Source organism: Zonotrichia albicollis, chromosome 21 (assembly GCF_047830755.1).
Source record: "Zonotrichia albicollis isolate bZonAlb1 chromosome 21, bZonAlb1.hap1, whole genome shotgun sequence".
Classification (NCBI taxonomy): domain Eukaryota; kingdom Metazoa; phylum Chordata; class Aves; order Passeriformes; family Passerellidae; genus Zonotrichia; species Zonotrichia albicollis.
The window spans coordinates 10,201,564-10,224,095 of NC_133839.1; the positions used below are offsets into that span (position 1 = coordinate 10,201,564).

At 46.7% G+C, this 22,532-nt stretch overlaps 1 protein-coding gene across 6 annotated transcripts in view; it reads left to right on the forward strand.

Annotated features, from left to right (window-relative positions):
- Positions 1-22,532, forward strand: part of NACC2 (NACC family member 2) — a 52,765-nt gene that overhangs the window by 9,703 nt on the left and 20,530 nt on the right. The window contains exon 2 of one of the 6 annotated variants that reach the window (XM_074556512.1): positions 2,599-2,696. The exons of 1 other annotated variant lie outside the window; for it this stretch is intronic. The gene's annotated coding sequence lies outside the window, so the exon portion shown is untranslated. Of the gene's footprint in view, positions 1-2,598; positions 2,697-18,077; positions 18,101-18,123; positions 18,269-20,930; positions 21,074-22,532 lie in introns of those variants that run through there. 4 more of the 6 variants (XM_074556521.1, XM_074556518.1, XM_074556516.1 and 1 more) reach the window with 4 other exon arrangements.

Sequence of the window (22,532 nt, forward strand, 5' to 3'; positions counted from 1 at the left end):
GCTGTGCCTGAGGGATTGGTGCTGTTTGGCTGCTTGGTGTCCCCTCCCCGCCCTGCAGCCTGCTCCTGACCTCTCCTGGGTGCCTCAGGAATGCTGTGTGAGACCCAGGGTGCAGCATTAGCAATGGAAATGTTTGGGGCAGGTTCCCACACCCTGTGCCCGCCCCAGTGCACGTGCCTGGTGTTGGCTGGGAGGATTTTCCCTCCTGCTGCCCAGGTGACAGCAGCTGGGTTGGGAGCTTAGAATTGTGTCTGGTGGTGCCACCCACCACTATGGATGGATGTGTCAGTTTGGGGGAAAAAGGGAGAGATTTGCTGGCGGCTTTTGGAGAAAAACCCAACCAACCTCCCAGTGCTTGCACACCCATCTGAGGGAGCCTGGGATGAGATGTAGCCAGGAGCTGCTTGGAAAGGTATGGAAAGGGGAGATGGGATGGGGTGAAGGGTTGTTCCCATGTCCATGTGTTGGACAAACTCCCCAAGTTACCAAGGAATGATCTCATGGCTCTGGGATGGCTCCATAGCCAGGGCAGTGCCTGAGCTGCCTCAGCGAGCCCAGACTGACATCCCAGAGGTTTTTTCCTCCTTGCCTTGGCTGCTCAGATCTGGTATTTGAATTTTAGGCTTGGTTTAGTAGGTGGGACAAGAACCACCCACGGCAGAGGCTGAATGCTGCCCTGTTGTGTGTGTGACAGCCGTGGGTGGCACTGACTGAGCTGCTGGGGCTGCCATGGGCACAGTGGCTCTCTGGGACACTCTCTGCTGCTGGCGCTGCCCTTGGGGGCACTGCCCACCCCCTGGGTGCTGCTCCATGCTTCACCCCAGATCTGAGCTCCATCGTTTGTGTGTTTGGTCCCAAAGGCCTCATCGCACTCCTGATTCCACCTCCTCCCGTCTCGGGAGCCTCCCTCTGTTCCTGGCACTTCAGGGAGGCTTGGCTCAGGCTTTAACCACTTGCCTGTGGCTGTTAAGGCTCAGTGACATATGAAGTGTTTAATATCCAAGTGCATTAGCTGCCCACCCACATCCCCCTTTGGAGGGAAATCACCCACATCCAGCAGGATGCTGCCCAGCAGCAGAGTCGTACAAATGGCTTCCTCCTGCTCCTCTGCTTTCATGTCAGGTTCCTGACCTGGTTACCATGAGTGATGCTGTGAGCAGAGATCCCCTGGCTGCTCCAGCACCTCGTCCCTATCAGGGATTTTGGGGAGATCCCTGTGGAGTGTCACAATCTGAATTCCAGTGCTCCATCTGAGAGGCAGCTGGGCCAGAGCAGGAGTCACCCACCTGGTGGCAGGCAGGACATGCCCTGGTGCTGCCACCTGTGCTGGTGGCACTGTGAGGGAGGGGACAGCCCACCTAAATAACCACATCTGATGGCGTTACAGCTTCATTTCTGGGCCCTTGCTTAACCCCTGCAGCGCATCAGAGGCTCTTGTGAAATGTAAAGTGCTGGAGCGGCAGCGCAGGAAAAAGCTCTGCCTTCTGTGAAGCCAGACTGTTGCAGTGTAATTTGTTTTGTAAGATTTTGAAAGGCAGTGTTGCAATCTGTAACAGTAGAATAGTGGGAAGATGGTCAGGTGGTTCTTGGGACTTCAACAGACAGATTTCATGTCTGTGTGTTTTTGCAACACCTTTCTATAAAGGGAAACATAATTTAAAATATGATTACTTAGTGTTGTAACAGTCTTCTCAAACGTTTTTGCATTATGCAGAGATCATTATCAGAGGCTGATATTAACTTGCAAAGAATATTATGCAAATCATTCTCCTGTTCTTCTAAAAAGAAATTTCCTTCATAATGCAAAGCGTGACAAAAAAAATTGTGCAGAGGCTTTTGGCAAAATTACATTCAGAAGATGTAACAGTTTTTCTGCTTACTAGCACAATCCGTTTCTGCCTTTTGACTGGATTTGCTCAACTCAAGCTGATAAAGGCTGAATTTTAAAAGCAGGCTTGGGCTGGGGGGAGTGAGTGGTACCTCGTGGGTTCAGGGATGGGCAGGCAGGGGTTTTGTGCTTGGATCTTTGTTTCTAATCCATCCTGATGGCAATGACAGGCTCTGATGTTCTGTTTGGTGCTCTCTGGAATTCCGTGGTGGTGCCTCATGGGGTGGGGATGCTCAGCAGCAGCTCCAAGGAACAGAATTGGGATGGATCCCACAGGGACAGAGCCCCCAGGTGCCCCAGTGCCACCAGTGTCACCCTCTGGGTCACTGGGACCAGTCAGACCACCCTGCATGGGGTTGGACCCATCCAGTATGGGTGGGATGGGTGGTTCTGCCCCTTGCAGCCTTCACAGGGTCACTGAGGCTGGGAAAAACCTCTGGGATCACTGATCCCATTGAGCAAAAGTAGCAATCATGAAATCATTGTAAAAGAATCAATCATTGAGTCCATCCCAGAGCACCGAGTGCCACATCCAGACCTTCCCTGGGCACCTGCAGGGATGGGCAGTGCCTGGCCACCATTCCAGGGGGAAATTCCTGCTGTTGTCCAAGCTGGCCCTCCCCTCTCTCCTGACCCTGTTCCCTGGCCTGTCTCCCCTGTCAGGAGTTGTGGAGAGCATTAAAATCTTCCCTCCATCCTCCTTTTCCCAGCCTTGGCATCTCCCCTGTGTTTCTCCAAGCACGTTCCTGGAGGTAATCCTGGCCCAGCTGAAGCCATTGAGGATTTTGCCACTGACTTCATCCCTGCTGTATGTATTTGTGTGTGTGTGTGTGTGTGTTACAAACTGGCTGTGTCACTTCAGAGCTGCCCCTTTCTCAGATTGTGCTGAAATCCAGCTGATTGTTTTAGAGGTATTGGCTGTTCTGCTCTTCTTATGGATTGATTGACAAAAATAGAGCCTGATAAATATTGTAAATGACTAAAATGCTTGCAAGCCGTGCATTCAGTCAGCTTTGGAGAGGCTCTTTTGCTGCAGAACCCCGTTTTCCAGGCACTTAACACCATTTTGAGAAAACGAGCTCCTGATTTCTCAATACAAATGTGATTGAGAAAAGTCACTAATATTCAGACATGTAGATTGAATTAAAGCAGCAGGGAGAGTTTTCACTAACACGGGAAATTTTCAGGCTCTCCTTTTGTGTCTGGTTAGATAACTCAATATTTAAAAATCAACCCAAATTAGATAAATAAGCTGGAAGTCATAGTTAGCATTCGTCAAGCAACTTAGGCTGGATGTTCCGGCCCTGCCTGGCTCCACCTCTAGCTGCAGGGTTTCCCTGTTATGAACGGGTGAATTCTAATCCTTGTTTATTCCCTGCTGCAGAGAAATGGATTTATCCGGAGTTTTCTGCCTTGAAAAGGAGCCCTGGGTGCAGGGGCAGGGGCGCCCTGGGGCGGGTGTGATGTGCCATGTGAGTTCCACCCTTCACACCTTCCTCCGACACCAAATCCTTTATTTCCGTGACACTGGAGAACTTCTAACACCCCGAGAGTGGCCCCAGGGTGTGGTTGTGACCTGAAAATCAGGGCAGTGAGGGGTGACATGAGCTGGCTCTGCTTCCCTGGCATCTCCTGGGGTCAGCATGGGAGCTGCTGGAGATCCCTGCTGGACCCACTGGGTGAATTACAGCCAAAATCTGACTTTTTATTTTTTAAACACTGCAAGGAAGGCTGAATCAGTGTAGGGAGGTGTTTTACTCTGAACAGTGTGGCGGAAAGGAATCTTTTTATCTTCTGGGTTCCTTTGTTTCCGGAATGTTTTGCGGCACGGACTCGTAGCAGAGCGGTGTTAAGCACATTCCTGCAAATCTCTTTCTGGTAGCCTCTGGAAAAGGGTGATGCTGCCAAAATCAAATCAAATATTTAGCTCTAAACTCTTTTTTATTTTTCCTTCAAAGGGTGACTCTTTATGACTATTTTTATTTTTTTGGGTTTGTTGTATTTCTTAGAAGAGCATTTTTAGTGTTCATCGCAGGAGAGCTGTTCCTGTTCATCACAGAACTGTTCATGTTCATCACAGGAAAACTGTTCCTGTTCTTCCAGGAGAAGCTGTGGCTGCCCCTGGATCCCTGGAAATGTTCAATGCCAGGGCTTGGAGCACCCTGGGACAGTGGAAGCTGTCCCTGCCCATGCTTTGATAGATTTTTGATGTCCCTTCCAACCCAAACCACTCCAGGATTCTGTGATTCCCTTTTTCCCCCCCCTTTTCCCAATTAACCTCATTTTAAGCTGTGATCACCAGCAGTGCCTTTTACCCTCTGCTGCCCTTCTGCAGGTTTTCCATCCCCACCTGCCTCATCCAGCCCTGCTCTTAGCACCAGGCATTAATAAAACCAAAGCAGAGGCCAGCGTGATCATCCCCTGCCTCAGCCTGCTGCAGGGAAACCCTTCCCAACAGAGGGAAAATTGCAAGTGGTTATGGAAATTATGGGGCAGGGAGGAAATAGCATTCCAGCCTGGTTTAATTTGTGAGTGGATGTCCTGGAAATAAGGTACAGCAATGCATAGCACAGGTTGTTCCAACGTGGATGTTGGGCTTGCCCTTGTGTGAGCGTGATGCTGCCTCATGATGTGGGAGCAGATATTATAACCTTGAAGAATCTTGTAGGACATAAAAGTTTTAATTAAAAATCCAGCTTGGTTGAGGGTATTTTGGTTTAGTATGAATGTCTTCATTTCTTTTGAAAAAAGAATTAAATGAAACCCTTAGTATTCCTTTTTTTTTTCTTTTTTTTTTTGATTCCTGCATATTTATTCTTGAAGTTGAAGCATTAGAAAATAATTGAGTAAAACAAAATCCACAAGGCTTCAAATTACCTCTAGCTTAATGTTTTATTTAAAAGGTTTGCTAACTGACATTCTTTATAATGAATTAGGTCACGCGGCTCCGAGGAGTGTTGTCGGTTTTCTTTTTTACATTTAAATTTGAGGCTGCTTCCCTTGAAACTTGGGCTCTGCTGCCAGAGCTGTGACTCCCTGGCTCAGGGAATCTCACTCTAATTATTCTCAATCACACCAGCGCAAATGAATATATCCATGTTTGGAGGGTGGCAGCGGTGTTGTCATGGCAATCTCGGGAAGGTCATGAGAAACTCATGGATATTGTTCTCTGCCCCTCCTGGGAGGCTCTACCTTCGCCGTGGGGAAGGACTTTGGGGCAGGATCTCGTTTGGGGTTGGCTTGGAAGGATTTGCTGGTTCCTGCTGGGGTGGTGGAGGGTTTGTGGCTCGCTGCTCGTCCTCCTCTGGGCGTCACATCCCCAGTCAGGCTTGTTCTGGAATGTTCTGGGATCCTCCTGAACCTCAGGGGCAGCAGAAGGACCTTGGGTTGGTGCTGGTTAATGAGCTCAGTGGGCTGGGGTGAGCTTTGGGTTGGGTTTTGTTGGGAGAGCTTCGCTTGTACAACTTAAAACTTACTTTAAACTTTCTTACGCTTGTTGGCTTTGTAACTTAAAAAAACCCCAAATAATAACGAGCCCCAAACTGCAAATAATAATGAGCCCCAAACCCCAAATAATAACGAGCCCCAAAACAACAACAAAACACCCAACTTTGTTTTTCTTTAAGGCCACGTTGGGTGGAGCAACCTGGTCTAGTGGAAGGTTCCCTGTCCATGGCAGCTTTGATGATTTTACAAATGTCTGGTGTGGAAGGAAAAGGGATTCACTGAAGTTGGAATTCACTGAAACTGGAATTCACTGAAACTGGAATTCACTAAAATTGGAATTCTCTAAAATTGGTGTTTTGCAAGTCTCGGTTGAGGCGATCCGTGTAGTTGTGGTTTTATGGTTTTGTATTTCTAAATTCTTTTTTGCTTAAAAAATACCAAAAGAAAACTTAACCAGAACTAAATGCTATTGATAGAGAGCCACCAAAGCATTTTAATTTGAAATAAATCCATGTTAAAACTGTAATTATTTTGCTAACCCAAGACATAGATACATATATGTATATAAATATATATATACATACACACCCCTATCTCTTTGAGCATTCAGACAGCTCTAGCACGTCCTTCTGCCAGCTTTTTTCGTGCAGATGACTTGGTCTGAAAGATCTGACATTATTTAATGATTGATACCAATATTCCACAAAAAAAAAAAAAAAAAAAAAAAAAGAAAAGAAAATCGTGCACTTTGCTGGCTGCAGAGGAGCCTTGGCTGTGCCCTCAGGGTGTCGGGTGAGTCTCCTGCATTATTTGTGTTATCTGCCCTTAATTGCTTCTGCTTGCTGACTCTTTGGAGCTGTTGAGCCTCTCTGATCCTGCCCTCTCACACCCAGCGTGTTCTCACGCAGCAGGGGAAGCAAACAGGTTTCCACAGGGATTTCACCTGGCAGGTGTGCCCTGCTGCCCATCCCTGCAGGGCCCGGCTGGCACAGCCCCTGCCCTGCCTCTTGTCTGCTGCTTGGGCCTGGCACGCAGGGTGGGTCTAGGGGTTTTTCAATTGGAATTTTGGGGGTTTTCAATTGGAATTTTGCGGGTTTTCAATTGGAATTTTGCGGGTTTTCAATTGGAATTTTGGGGGTTTTCAATTGGAATTTTAGGCGGGCAGAGCAGAAGTGCAGAGACGAGTTGGTGTTGAAACGCTCAACGAAGCACTAAGTGGAATTTAGTGGCTGGCACAGCCCCTGCCCTGCCCCTTGTCTGCTGCTTGGGCCTGGCTTTCTCTAGGGCTTGGCATGCAGGGTGGGTCTAGGGGTTTTCAATTGGAATTTTGGGGGTTTTCAATTGGAATTTTGAGGGTTTTCAATTGGAATTTTGGGGGTTTTTAATTGGAATGTTGGGGGTTTTCAATTGGAATTTTGGGGGTTTAATTTGGAATTTTGGGGGTTTTCAATTGGAATTTTGAGGGTTTCAGATTGGAATTTTGGGGGTTTTCAGTTGGAATTTTGGGGATTTTCAATTGGAATTTTGGAGGTTTTCAATTGGAATTTTGGGGGTTTTCAATTGGAATTTTGGCGGTTTTCTATTGGAGTTTTGGTGGTTTTCAATTGGAATTTTGGGCGTTTTCAATTGGAATGTTGGGGGTTTACAATTGGAATTTTGGGGGTTTTCAATTGGAATTTTGGGGGTTTTCAATTGGAATTTTGGGGGTTTTCAATTGGAATGTTGGGTGTTTTCAATTGGAATGTTGGGAGTTTTCAATTGGAATTTTGGGTGTTTTCAATTGGAATTTTGGGTGTTTTCAATTGGAATTTTGGGGGTTTAAATTGGAATTTTGGGGGGTTTCAATTGGAATTTTGGGGGTTTTCAATTGGAGTTTTGGGCTTTTCAATTGGAATTTTGGGGGTTTTCAATTGGAATTTTGGGGGTTTCAATTGGAATGTTGGGGGTTTTCAATTGGAATTTTGGGGGTTTTCTATTGGAGTTTTGGCGGTTTTCTATTGGAGTTTTGGCGGTTTTCAATTGGAATTTTGGGGGTTTTCAATAGGGAATTTTGAGGATTTCAATTGGAATTTTGGCGGTTTTCAATTGGAATTTTGGCGGTTTTCGATTGGAATTTTGGGGGTTTTCAGTTGGAGTTTTGGCGGTTTTCAATTGGAGTTTTGGGGGTTTTCAATTGGAATTTTGGCGGTTTTCAATTGGAATTTTGAGGGTTTTCAATTGGAATTTTGGGGGTTTTCAATTGGAATTTTGGGGGGTTTCAATTGGAGTTTTGGGGGTTTTCGATTGGAATTTTGGGGGTTTTCAATTGGAATTTTGGGGTTTTTCAATTGGAATTTTGGGGGTTTTCGATTGGAATTTTGGGGGTCTTAAATTGGAATTTTGGGGGTTTAAATTGGAATGTTGGGGGTTTTCGATTGGAATGTCGGGGGTTTTCAATTGGAATTTTGAGGGTTTTCAATTGGAATTTTGGGGGTTTTAAATTGGAATTTTGGGGTTTTCAGTTGGAATTTTGGGGGTTTCAATTGGAATTTTGGGGGTTTTCATTTGGAATTTTGCGGGTTTTCAATTGGAATTTTTGAGGGTTTTCAATTGGAATTTTGGGGTTTTCAGTTGGAATTTTGGGGTTTTCAGTTGGAATTTTGGGGTTTTCAATTGGAATTTTGGGGGTTTTCAATTGGAATTTTGGGGGTTTAAATTGGAATTTTGGGGGTTTTCAATTGGAATTTTGGCGGTTTTCTACTGGAGTTTTGGCAGTTTTCAATTGGAATTTTGGGGGTCTTCAATTGGAATTTTGGGGGTTTCAATTGGAATTTGGGGGTTTAAATTGGAATTTTGGGGGTTTCAGATTGGAATTTTGGGGGTTTTCAGTTGGAATTTTGGGGATTTTCAATTGGAATTTTGGAGGTTTTCAATTGGAATTTTGGGGGTTTTCGATTGGAATTTTGGGGGTTTTCAGTTGGAATTTTGGGGGTCTTTGATTGGAATGTTGGGGGTTTTCAATTGGAATTTTGGGTTGTTTTCAATTGGAATATTGGGGGTTTCAATTGGAATTTTGGGGTTTTTCAATTGGAATGTTGGGGGTTTTCAAATGGAATTTTGAGGGTTTTCAATTGGAGTTTTGGGGGTTTTCGATTGGAATTTTGGCGGTTTTCAATTGGAGTTTTGGGGTTTTCAATTGGAATTTTGGGGGTTTCAATTGGAATTTTGGGGGTTTTCGATTGGAATTTTGGGGGTTTTCAATTGGAATTTTGGCGGTTTTCGATTGGAATTTTGGGGGTTTTCAGTTGGAGTTTTGGCGGTTTTCAATTGGAGTTTTGGGGGTTTTCAATTGGAATTTTGGCGGTTTTCAATTGGAATTTTGAGGGTTTTCAATTGGAATTTTGGGGGTTTTCAATTGGAATTTTGGGGGGTTTCAATTGGAGTTTTGGGGGTTTTCGATTGGAATTTTGGGGGTTTTCAATTGGAATTTTGGGGTTTTTCAATTGGAATTTTGGGGGTTTTCGATTGGAATTTTGGGGGTCTTAAATTGGAATTTTGGGGGTTTAAATTGGAATGTTGGGGGTTTTCGATTGGAATGTCGGGGGTTTTCAATTGGAATTTTGAGGGTTTTCAATTGGAATTTTGGGGGTTTTAAATTGGAATTTTGGGGTTTTCAGTTGGAATTTTGGGGGTTTCAATTGGAATTTTGGGGGTTTTCATTTGGAATTTTGCGGGTTTTCAATTGGAATTTTTGAGGGTTTTCAATTGGAATTTTGGGGTTTTCAGTTGGAATTTTGGGGTTTTCAGTTGGAATTTTGGGGTTTTCAATTGGAATTTTGGGGGTTTTCAATTGGAATTTTGGGGGTTTAAATTGGAATTTTGGGGGTTTTCAATTGGAATTTTGGCGGTTTTCTATTGGAGTTTTGGCAGTTTTCAATTGGAATTTTGGGGGTCTTCAATTGGAATTTTGGGGGTTTCAATTGGAATTTGGGGGTTTAAATTGGAATTTTGGGGGTTTCAGATTGGAATTTTGGGGGTTTTCAGTTGGAATTTTGGGGATTTTCAATTGGAATTTTGGAGGTTTTCAATTGGAATTTTGGGGGTTTTCGATTGGAATTTTGGGGGTTTTCAGTTGGAATTTTGGGGGTCTTTGATTGGAATGTTGGGGGTTTTCAATTGGAATTTTGGGTTGTTTTCAATTGGAATATTGGGGGTTTCAATTGGAATTTTGGGGTTTTTCAATTGGAATGTTGGGGGTTTTCAAATGGAATTTTGAGGGTTTTCAATTGGAGTTTTGGGGGTTTTCGATTGGAATTTTGGCGGTTTTCAATTGGAGTTTTGGGGTTTTCAATTGGAATTTTGGGGGTTTTCAATTGGAATTTTGGGGGTTTTCAATTGGAATTTTGGGGGTTTTCAATTGAGGAATCTACCCTGGTCCATTTTACCTTGCCCACCCAACACCTGCAGGAGTGGCCAGTTGGCTGTGAGGGGAAAAACGTGTCTGAAGAGGTTAAAAAAGGCACAGGGGAGCCTTTAATGCTGGGAAAACATTTAACTGCAGCTTCTGCAGTATTTAACAGGGCTTCAAACCCCTCTGATTATCCCTGGCGTTGGCTTTTGTCGATCCTTTGGTTGGCTAACGTGTCCCTTTCAGCTTTGGTGACAATAAAATGTGAGTAAGCAGAAAACTCGAATTTCTGAACGATGGCTCGTGGCAATTTCCTAATTTCCTGAGTGAGCACAGGCTTCTTGGAGTTTCATTCCTGTGCCAGAAAGACTATTTGCTCATACAAAGTTCTTCATTGTAATAGGAAAAAATCAATTTGATTACTTTCATGTCAGCATGCATGTCTAATGGCTTAGAAGTTATTGCAGCCATAAAATATACAGTATCATTTCTCTCTCACTCTGAAATTTGACAGGATTAATATAGTCAGCATGAAATCTTAGTCATAAAGTCGACCATAAGTGATGGTAAAATTAGCTGCTGAAATCGTCTGCTTATGGAAAGCATCTTCTGTTTTTCCTTCAGGGAAAAAATACCAAGGGGCTGCCGTGTGGATGGGAAGGAAGTGTTTGCTCTGATGGGAAGATGTCCATTTTATTTCATCTTCCTGGGCCTGTGATGTCCCTGACAGCCCCAAGTGTGGCTTCAGCACCCGTTCATCCCAGCTGGTGGGGCTGGGCTTTGTGTGCAAGGAAGGAAATGCTTGCTCTGATGGGAAAATGTCCATTTTATTTCATTTTTGTGGGTCTGTGATGTCCCTGTGTGGCTTCAGCACCCGTTCATCCCTGCTGGTGGGGCTGGGCTTTGTGTGCAAGCCATGTGAGACACAGTGCAGCTCACACAGGGCCTGCAGAGCACCATCCCCTGCAGGGGCTGCGTTTTGGGTTGAAATCAGGGTTTTTGGGGTGTGTGCATTGGCGCTGTGTGTTCCCCAGGGCAGGCTGGAGGGTGCTGCTCTGATTGATCCCGTGCAGAAGGAGCCTTGTGGTGGTTGAAAGGTGTTTGTTTTTCCTTGGTGAGGTGAGGTGAGGTGCAGGTGAGGTGGTTTCACCCATGGAAATGAGTGGATGCTCTTCCTCCTGCCACCTTTTTGGTCACCCCTGTCCTGCTCACACTGTCCCCTTGGGAAGTGGCTGAGCACCTTCGGGAGGCACAAAAGGGAGCTCTGAGCTGAGGTTGGCAAAGTTAAAGCTGAGTTTCCCTGTGTGAGGCTGCCCCGGGAGGCACAGCAGCCTCTGCTTGCTGCTCACTGTTATGAACAAAAATTCAGTTAATATTTTTTTGTGAGAGGGAGTTGCAGGGACGCCGTCAGGTCGGTCTCTGCAAAAAATATTAACTGAATTTTTGTTCATAACACTCACCCAGCTCCAAAGCTGCCCTTGGAGGTGCAGAGGAAGTGCTGGCTTAGGCAGGGGTGTGATCCTGCCCCAGCCCAGCCCCTGAGCTCCTCCTCGATGGTTTTGTGTCATGATGTCTCATTTCAGCTGCATTGGGTAAGGTGCCCGTGCTGCTTTTTCTGCTTATGAGGCTGATTACAGAAGGAATTAAGGAGCTTGGTATCTTTAATAGCAATGAGCTGCTATCTTTAATACCAACTTTAAAATTAAACCAAGGGAAGGCATCATCCTGCTGATGGACATTCATTGCCCACTCCAGAAGGTGCCAGAGCTGGGTTTTCTGGCCAGCTTGGCTTTGCAAGGGGAGGTTTCTCCTGTTCCTTGAGCAAACACAAAGTTTTGCTGCTCTGGGGGGGATCAGGGGTCCCTCCTGTTGCCTCCCCCCGATGTTCCAGCCTGGCTGGGCGCTGTGTCCTGCTGCTCTCACAACCCTGCCTGCCTTGGCAGCCCCTGGTGAAAAGTTAATATCTGGTCATTGCTTTTGGCTGCATCTCCAAGGCAACTTCATTCACAGGCAGCCGTGCCTGGGTGAGTGACTCCAGCTCCTGTTTCATCCCCCAGGGGCTGTTAACCCCTTCAGTGCTGCAGGGACAGGCACAGAGCAGGTGGATGCCAGGAACTCCCAGCCAGTCTGACCTGCTCTGTCTGCTTTCCTTCCCTTTTTCAGCGTGGAGAGAGAGCAAAGGGCTCGTTGCTGTCTGAGATCCTGCTCGGTGCAGAGAGGGCTCAGACTAAGTTTGTTTCTCCTGGAATTATTTTGCTTTGTTATCCTCTGGTTTGGGCAGAACGTTGCCTTTGGGATCTGCACTTACTGCAGAGTTTCACTGGGGAAAAAGGAGCTTGGCTGCTCTCTGCAACACAGGCAGAAATGGAATTTTGCATTTCATGCACAACCAAGGGAGGATATTCCCCCATGGGGCAGGTGATGGGGTGACACCACCACGTTCCCAGGTGTGCTCAGGATCCCTGAGTTCTGTGCAGGTTAAACATGGACATGTCCTGGTCCCTCCCTGCTGTGCCTATTTCTGTGTGAGCTCTCCAGATCCACATTTGCAGCCTCCAGAGACTGCTTCAATTCTCACCAAAAGATGTAGGAAGGAGGAAAAGGAGCCAAACTCTGGGCTTTTTGCTGTTTGTTTCTCTCACAGCAATGCAGAGAGGTGCTGTTCCAGGAGATGATTATTTGTCCTTAAAATCCTCAGCTCTGGCTGGGATGGATCCTGGAAGGATCCATCTCCAGGGAGGAATGGGGCAGGAGAGGGGCAGAGCAAGTCCAGCTCAAACCAGCACCAAGCAAAGCTTGGCTTGAACTGGCTGAGCATTCTAAAACCATGGAATTTGGTTTGGAAGAGACCTTAAAGCCTGTTTTGTTCCAACCCTGTTCCAAGGGCAGGGAACCTTCCAGTGGCCCAGGGTGCTGGGCTGTGCCTCTTCCATAGAGATTTCAGTCCATGCTCCCACCCTGGTGCTCTTTGGAGGCCCTGGAGGGGATTTGGCAGAGGGGACAGGCAGGAAAAGCTCCCTGGGTGTCACCTGCAGCCCAGGTGGGGCTGGCATCAAGGTCAGCCTGGCTCTGGGGACACCTGAGATACACAAACCTGACAATTAAAAATGAGCCCTGGTAATTTTTTAATGCATTTTGGGAGGTGTGTTACGCTCAGGCAGGGGATGGGACACGCTGGGGCTCAGGATGCTGCAGTGGGACAGGGACTTGTGGAAAAGTTCATTAGCCATGGCACAGATGATCCCAAGGCCCTGGGTCCCCTAAAACCTGGCCAAGCTCCCTGCTCCAGGTGCTGCTCTCCCTTCCCAGGCAGCAAAACCTGCTCTTGGACTCCTATGGAGCTGCTACAACTCTCAAATTTTAATAATAGATTACCATTAGTATCAGCCTTATATAATGCACAGCTCATTATTGCTTACTCAGAATAATTTTGCAGCCTCCTTATAGAACCTTGGAACTTTATTTGCTGAGTATAAAATATGCAGAAATGCATGAATAGTTTTAAGACTTGGTACCCTAAACTAATACAGTGTGCTGCTTTTTTTTTTTTTTTTTTCCCTGCACCATGATTGAAGTCAAATTAACATATTTACCTTCAGTGCTCCCAGGAGTAGCATTAAAAAATTCAAGAGGTGATTCAGAATAGTCTCCGATTTACTGTGTTTAAAGCTGGATTTCATTCTCACTAAAACCATGCAAACACTTGACTCCCTTTCAGCTTTGCAGCCTCTTTGCTCCCCGTGCAGGTCCTCAGACTTACCAACAGATGGGAGCAATATTATTACCAGTGTGTTCCCAAAAGGAAGCTTTTTATTTTATTTTATTGGCTTTTGGGATGGTGGAGAAAGCTGGGGCAGAGAGTAAGGGAGGAAATGAGTTCAAACAAATGGCTCAGAAGTGTGGCTGCTGTTTCAGGCTGGGGTGAGGAGGAGGATGCAGTGTGGTTTCTGTTTTTCCTAGGGCGAATCACGGAGCCTGATTTTGGCTCTATGTTCCAAATTTCCCAGGAAAAAAAAGCTGTGTAATTCCAGGATAGGAAATGGAATCTGTTGCTTTATTGCTCAGTAGTTTATTTATTTTTACAAATGACACCTGTGGGCTTTGATTTGTCCCTGCAGCTGTAGGGTGCAGCTCCTGTATCTCCAAGGATTTCAGGGGTTCAGGGATGCAAATCCTGCTCCAAAGCCCCCAGGCTGCTCCACCACCATCTCTGTCCTTAAAACATGGAAGTGCTGCAGGAAAACCTTTGCCCTGAACACTTTTCCTGCCCCAGGGAATAAATCTTCCAGGGAGAGGGTCTGTGAGAGGAGGCTGGGTCTGGTCAGAACCCTCTGAGCAGTGCAAATCTGCACTAGGGAGACTGCACTGGGTTTTTTCCATGCCTGCTGCTAGATTAGGAAGTTGTTTCAGCAGATGTTGTTTCCTAAGAAAATGGGTTAATGCTTGGTGGTTAGAATGGTGTGGCAAAAAAGCTTATTTGTGTGAGGCTTTGGCTAATTGCCTTGCAAGAGTTACAGAGCGTTGCAGCAAATTTCCTGATTTCGCAATCGCCACGGTTCTGGTTTAACTGGCCAGAAAGATTTGCAAAAATACACAAATAAACGGGAATACAGAGGCAAAAATCACTGGCTGGCTTGCTGCAAAAAGCTGGAGGGCCTTGTGAAGGGGTCTTGAGGTGTGAGCAAGTGGCTGAGGCTTGGGACAGAGTGGATCTCGGGGTTTTATACAATTGCTAAATGATTTTTTTTGACAAGGACCTTAAAGCTCATCCTATTCCATTCCCTTCCCACTGTCCCAGGCTGCTCCAAGCCCTGTCCATCCTGGCCTTGGACACTTCCAGGGATGGGACAGGACTGCTGCTCACTGCTGCTTTGGCTCATGGGACTGGTCCCAGCACACTGATGGAGCTGGGAGCTGCTCTGAGCTGGGATCACAGGGAGGAGTTTGCATCTGCAGGCAGGGATTTGGTAAATTGGGCCAGGAAAATGCAAATCAAGTGTTGCTGTTTCTAAGGGCATCACCATGAAAAGACTTTTACTGCATCAAAAAGCGCCACAGCAATGAGCTGGTGGGACTGGTGGGTTCCTGGGGGGCTCCAGGGAAGGGTGGCCACTCCTGCCATCCTGTGCCATGGGTAAAACCCTGTCTGGGATTTGTTGGAATTCCCAGATCCATGTGCCAGCACAGCTCTGGGCTGGGGGCTCTGGCTGGGGCCGGCTCTGCATCCCCCAGCACTGCTTAAATCACTAATTCAGTTCTGTCTGAGCAGCAGCCTAAACCAGGAATAAATGGACTTGGCTCCATAAACTTAGCACTTAAATATTTTCCCAGGCAGGGGAAAAAAAAAACACCAACATTTGCTTTCCATGCAAAACATATAAATCTTGGCAAAGTTCCCAAAGTTGTGTGTTTAACTGTTCATATCTGTGTGCTTGTAGGAGACAAGTGGTTATTCCCCAGCATAATTATTTTCCTTTTTTAAAAGGAAGCTGGAATGTTTGTGAGGAAGACATTTTAAGCCAGTGGTGAGGATGAAGGACAGTGAGGTTGGATGGGGAAAGGAAGCACCTTGCCCTCATTCCCTCTGTGCCAGGACTAACCACAAATTCTGCTTTGACTTGCTGTGTTTTGGGGCTGTTTCTGCTTGTCTGATGAGTTTTAGTCAAACATGGATCTAGTGGTTGGTTTCTTTTTAATCTTACCCCAGTACAAGAGCTGTCAGTGGAGTTTATTTAAAGTTAAAATCGTGGATGCTGCATAAAACTCAGCTCTTCCCAAAGCCCTGCAGCAGGTGGATGCTCCTTTATTTCCTGCTGACCCCACTGTCATTATTCAAGCAGAGATCGATTTATTTTTGTATAAAATCCCTGTTTTTCAAGAAATCCCCGGGGAGATGCTGAGGAGACCCTTCCCTGGGTGATGCACATCTCACATTGGCACCAGCCTGTCCCCATCCTGGGGGTGCAGGTGGCACTGGGAATGGGGACAGGGGATGGAGGACAGGCTCTGTCCTGCCTGCAGGCTGGAAATTTTCCAACACAATGAGCCCTGAGTGCATAGAAACTGGGGGATAAACCCACTGTGAACACAACAGTGCACAGAAACTGGGGGATAAACCCACTGTGAACACAACAGTGCACAGAATCTGGGGGATAAACCCACCCAAATCTCCTCTGCAAAGGGAAAAAAACCCCAAAAACCATCCTGCAGCCTCTCCCCACTGCACTCTGTGCCTTGCTGTCCTTGCAGTCCCTGTTCCAGAGCTGGAGATGTTGAATTTATTTGTGTTCTAACACCTCTTGTGTTTCATAACAGGAATCACTCCTGGGTTTGGCCGGGAGGCAGCGGAGCTCCCTGTAATCCAGGAGTGAATCAAAGCAACTTTTTACAAAACAAGATTCTCTCTCGCTGTTGCAAAAGAGCTTTGGGGAAATCTGGTTTTTGTGGTTAAGGATCTTACTCTTGATGCACAAGGAAAATTATGTGTAGCTTTTATTTGGCCCAAAGGATTCTTACAACATTATCCGTATTTCCTTTAATTTGTGGGATTTCTAGTAAATGGGCTTAAAAATAGGTCTGGGCAAGATGCCAGGGTACATAAGAAGAGCAGAAAAGCTTTGCAGGCTGTGAGCTGCTCGCTTTCACTTCTCCCTGGGTGCAGGCTGGGGGCACGGGGCGGTTGCTCACCTTTTGGGGTTAAATTTAATGATGTCTCTGGAATCCTTTGGAACTTGATATGGCAGGAAAAAATCTTTTAACTCTTTCTTAGAACTGATGCAGTGTAATTGCTGAGCTGGAGTTGAGTCTGGAAAGGGACAGGATGAGCTGCAGCACCAGGGGAGGGCAAGAATTGGGGAACCCTGGACCCATTCAGTGATGGGATTTAGGAACCCTGGAAAAGCAGCTTACAAGTAGGAGCAGAATATGGCAGGAATGCACTAATAACAATTTTTACCCGTGAATATCGAGGTGCTTTGCAGGTATAAAGTCTTCTGGTGTCTCTGTGAGCTGGGGGAAGTGGGGTCAGTTCATCTGTGCAGGTGAAAACACCTCAGCCCTGTTTGCCCCAGGGGTGCAGCCTTGACTGATGCCACGCTTTTCCCTAAAAGCTTATGAATTGGGTGTTGTTCCTTTTCCCCAATATCTGATAAATTGGGTGTTGTTGCTTTCCTCTAAAAGCTGATAAATTGGGTGTTGTTGCTTTTCCCTAAAAGCTGATAAATTGGGTGTTGTTGTGGACCAATCCTCCAGGGCTGTGGTGGTTGGACTGAGGTCCCACGAGCCTCTGCCAGCCCCACACCATTCCCCAGGATCCTTTTTGGGGAAAGCAGGTGAATTTGCTGCAGCTGCCATAAACAGGGCTGATATTGGGATATTTGAGAGAGCACAGGGCTCACTGATGCCAAACCTTCCCCTGGCAGGGGTGGAATGGGGGTCCTGAGCCTTTTCCACAGGACTGGTGCCCCATTGTCCTGCCTCTGAGGGCCCTTCCATGTTCCAGGAGAAAACACAGCAGAGAGGAACAGCCTGTGCTGCCTCTGCCTGCTTTTGGTACATTGTGAGCAGGAATTGTTTGTTTCCTTCTGGACACGGAGCTGCTGAGTGCCAGCACCCCAAAACTTCCCTCATTTCATTAAAATTGGGGACTGAACAGCTCCCAGCCCCAGGGCTTTCTCCTTCCCTCTCCCAAACCCAAAGCCCTGACCTCCAGCCAGCCCAATTAGCACAAGTTCAGATTTGAGCTGATGTTTCAAATTTGGCTCCTTTGCCTGAGATCAGCTTTCCCAGGCACCCTGAAGCAAAAGGCTCCTGATGTTCCTCCAGAGAGCAAGGTTAAATGGGCAGCTGCAGCCCAGCCCTGTGGGAAGGGCAGGGCAGGTTTTTGGGGTGGTTTTGGGGAGATGGGCTGAGTCCCTCACCAGGGCTGGGGCTGGGATGTGTCAGCTCCTCTTTGAAAACAAGCAGCGTGAGCCCCTTTGATTTTTCTTTTTAAAAATAATTGGGTTTGTGAGCATGATTGGGGAGGGTGGGGGGGGTGTGTGTTTAAAAATTTTTAACTGAGAGCCAGCAAATTTAATATTTTCTGTGTCTTGGCTGTGTTGTGATTTACATTTGATTTTAGGCGTAATTAGAAATGCAAGTGGAGCGCTTTGTGTTTTACCTCTGCTCCAACTATTTATGGCATGATATGCAAATGAAGCAAGCTATGAATATTAAAGATTAGAGTGTGTTACAAAGTATCACTGTCTTTAATGAGTTGGGTAATGGGCACAGGCTCTGGAACATGGAGGGATCGGCGCTGCGTGCCGGCTCTGGTTGCATCCCAGGAGAGCAGGGCTGGGATTTAAAGGCTCTCCAGCCCCTCTCGGCTGCAGTAGGTAGGTGAGATTCCCCAGCGTTCCCATGACAAAGGAGGCTGCAGCTGAGGGCTGCTGATGGATTATTTCAGCGAGGCTCTTGCAGTTCTTGTCTAGGTCAATCCGTTCCGTCTGCGGCAGCGCCGGCGATGGATGCGAGAATATGAAAGCGCTCGCCGACCTTTCAAGGTGCTTTGCAGCCATGGGAGGGAATCTTAAACACAAATCCTGCCAAAATGGAGCTTCTGCCACCCCAAGGCATTCCTTCAGCTGCTCCTCTGGGGTTAGGGAATTATTTGGGGGGTTATTGACACGTCTGAGGGAGCATCTCAGCCACTGGAGAGCAGAGGGTGGGAATGGGGCTCCTTGGATTAACCCCTTCTGGGGGTAGGAGTCAGGAGAGCCTGCTTTGAGCTTTAAATCAGTAACTGGTTTTAATTCTAAATCAGCAACTGGTTTTAGCCCTAAATCAGTTACTGGTTTTAGCCCTAAATCAGTTACTGGTTTTAGCCCTGAATCAGTTACTGGTTTTAGCTTTAAATTGGTCACTGGTTTTAATTCTAAATCACTAACTGGCTTTAGCCCTAAACCAGGCACTGGTTTTAGCCCTAAATCAGTCACTGGATTTAATTCTAAATCAGCAACTGGTTTTAATTCTAAATCAGTTACTGGTTTTAGCTCTGAATCAGTTACTGGTTTTAGCCCTAAATCAGTTACTGGTTTTAGCCCTAAATCAGTTACTGGTTTTAACTCTAAATCACTAACTGGCTTTAGCCCTAAACCAGGTACTGGTTTTAGCCCTAAATCAGTCACTGGTTTTAATTCTAAATCAGTCACTGGTTTTAGCCCTAAATCACTAACTAGTTTTAGCTTTCAATCACTAACTGGTTTTAGCCCTAAGTCACTAACTGGTGTTAGCCCTAAATCACTAATTGGACTTAGCTCTAAATCGGTGATTTTATCTCTAAACCAGTGACTGATGTTATCTGTAAACCAGTGGCTGGTTTTATCTGCAGAGCAGCCTGCAGAGCTGTGGAAGGGGAAGGGTGCTGTGTGTTTTGGGGTGCACACAGAGGCTCCATCCAGGGCTGCCCTGCTGGGATCCCTCTGGGATGCTGGGGGGCTGCAGAAGGGGAGGAAAACCCTGCCAGATAACAGAAAGCAATGGGTTTTATTCCAAATGGGGCTTGGGGAGGGTGGGTGGTGGGGAGGGAGAATGAAGCATGCCCCAGGGAGCGTGCTTTTCAGATTTGAGGTATTTAAATTACAAATTTTGATGAGGAAGATTGTCAGCAGTATTCAAAACAGTGCTTAAATTCTTTTGAAACACTGTCGAGCTGTGCTGTGGCAGTTGAAAAGTTTGGCACACAAGAACTTGGCCCAGAAGTTGCTGCTTGGGTTTTTTTTTCCTTTAAAACTCAATTCATCTGTATTCAAGTATCCCACATGCTTAAGGAAAAATAACCCCACCAGGCTCATACTGGTTTGAGACAGACCCTTGCCTGCAGGAGAGGCTGCAGAAGTGATTGATCTCTAATATTAGAGGCTTCTGTGTTGGTTAATCAGCATTAATAAGTATTTATACTTGGAAAGAAGAAAGGGTTTTGCAGTGTTTGTGTCTGCTCATGAAAACAACCAGCGAACTAAACTGGGGTTTGGCATTTTTTGCGTTTCACTGGATTGTGAGTCCATATGAATTAGATAGACATGTTAATATTTTTGGGGGTTTGTTGGTGTGGGACCTGCTTAGGTTGTGAGCACTGGGGAGACTTTCTCACTCCAACCTCTGACCTCTCTCTGCTGCAGAGATTAAAGAAACCCCAATTTTAGGGGGTCTCCCAGCAGCTCAGAACTTGTCAGATGTTGGTGGACATCGTTTAGCATATAATACATACATATATAAAACCAATATATCGATCATACATCATCTATATTATAACATTTCATATCTATAATCATCAGCAGTGCATATATAATACAATATTCTGGGCTGCAGCGTTGTCTGGGGGTGGTTTAGGGTGTGATGCAGAAATAGGCAGATTCTGAAGCTTTGGGTGCAGTGTGGTGCCCCCAGTGAGGGGTTTTGCTGCAGGAGGAGAGGAGGCAGAAATGAAAAGTCCTGTACTCAATGCTCCTGGGAGCAGGGATCATTCTGGAGGGGTTTGTCCCCCAGGGAAATGGGAGACAGGGAATTTTTTGCTGCGCTACAAACAGTAAATGCAATATATAACAAAAGCAGATTTTTAGCACTGTCTGGGCAAAATTGGTGTCAGGCTGGGGTGGCCACCTCGTGTCACCAATTTTGGATTTCTCAGGGGTTTTTCTGGATCACCCAGCCCCTCATTTTTTAAGAAGCTCCTGTGCAGTCTCGTATTTGCCTGTCTGAGCCCAGAAGCGCAGAGTTAAATTTCTGCAGTCTCCAGCTCCCCTTGTCTGCAAGCTTCTCTTTCCATTAAAGATCAAGCTCAGATGCAATTGTAGCTTTGCTTTATTGAGTATTAAAAGTTTAATGCATAAATGTCTCCCTTCACCAGAACTTTTTGGCAGCCCTGAAATTCCTGCAAAACCACAAAGATCCCAATTGCTGCACGGGCTCAGCTGCCCTTGAAGGGTTAATTATACTATGTCTTTTTTTTTTTTTAAGCAGGGAGAATAAGCTGTAGCCAAAAGTAAAAGTCATTAATTTTAAGACAGAGATGTAAGCAAAGTTTCCTTCCCCTCTGCAGGTTGGTCAGGGTAGGCTATGCAGTAATTGAAAAGTAAAGGCAATTGAATTACAGGCTCCTGTCCAAACCGAGTGCGATTTCTTCTTCTTCTTCTTTTTTTTTTTTTTTTTTTTACAACCTCCATTGCATCAGAACTAGGCAGTATTCCTGATGTTCTCATGTGTGTTAATGCTGACTCACAGACTAACTTGCACAAGAAAAAAAAACACACAGGCAGCTCCACCATACTAGGTAATGAGCTCTAGCGAGAAGCAGCGTCTGATGTTTTGTAAGCTTTTTTTAATTGACCTTTTAAGATATTTACTTTATTTTAAAGCTTTCTGTTCCGTAGTGGCACGGTGCTAGGACTGAGTCATGCATGTTATATATTGCTAGCTCTGCTGTTGTGTACCAGGAGTGAGGAGAATAGGATTCAGCATGGCACTTGTCTTTTTTGATGTGTTACGGATGGGAATTAGTGCTTGTGATGGGATGCTGCAGGCAGGGTGATGGGGTGCTCTGTGCTTTCCTGTGGCCATAACTTACTCGGGGTCTTGACTTTTTATTAGATGGCAAAATACTCCGTTCTGCAGAATAATTGTATTTTCTAGCCATGTCTCTCTCCCTTCTCCCTTCCCCTTGCAGCAATCTGAGAGAGAGAGAGGAAAAAAAAAATTAAAATGTTGCATTTTCTATTTTTGCTTCTCTTTGCTTTGAGAGCTCTTAGGATCAGTGTTAGGGAAGGGGGAAAGAAAAAAAAAAAAAAAGCCTAATTAAATAATAATGGCAAAAGCACGCTTTGCCTTGGCTGAATGACGGCACTTTGGGAGCTGCTGCCGGGTGGGTGACCTCGAGGAGCCGCGGTGCTCCCGGGGACGGTGACTCACCTTGCAGCAGGACAGACGGACAGAGCCGGGCTGCGCCGGCACCGGGGAGGGACACGGGGCTGGGCAGGGTCCTGCAAAGAGACCCCGGGGACTGTGGTGGGGGAGTGGGGGAGACCCTTGGGGTTGTGGTGGGGTCCCTGAAAAGAAACCCTCGGGGTTGTGATGAGGATTGGGAGAGACCCTCGGGGCTGTGATGGGGGATTGGGGGAGAGACCCTCAGGACTGTGATGGGGGAGTGGGAGAGACCCTCAGGATTGTGATGGGATCCCTGCAAAGAGACCCCCGGGGCAGTGATGGAGGATTGTGGGAGACCCTCGGGATTTTGATGGGGGATTGGGGAGAGACCCCTCGGGACTGTGATGGGGGATTGGGGGAGACCCTCGGGGTTGTGCAGGGGGATTGGGGAGAGACCCTCAGGACTGTGATGGGGGAGTGGGAGAGACCCTCGGGATTGTGATGGGATCCCTGCAAAGAGACCCCCGGGGCAGTGATGGGGAACTGGGAGAGACCTTGGGAGCAGTGATGGGGTCCCTATAAAGAGACCCCTTGGAGCTGTGCAGGGGACTGGGAGAGACCCTCAGAGCTGTGCTGGGGTACTGGGGGAGACCCTCAGAGCTGTGCTGGGGTCCCTGCAAAGAGACCCTTGGGACTGTGCTGGGGTACTGGGGAGAGACCCTCAGAGCTGTGCTGGGCACCAGGGAGGGTCCCTGGGGCTGTTCTGGGGTCTCCACAAAGAGACCCTCGGGCCTGTGCCAGGGGATTGGGGTGAGACCCTCGAAAATGTACCAGGGTCCCTATGGAGAGATGCTTGGGGCTGTGCCAGGGTCCCTGGGCAGGGACCCCCTCAGGGCTGTCCTGGCA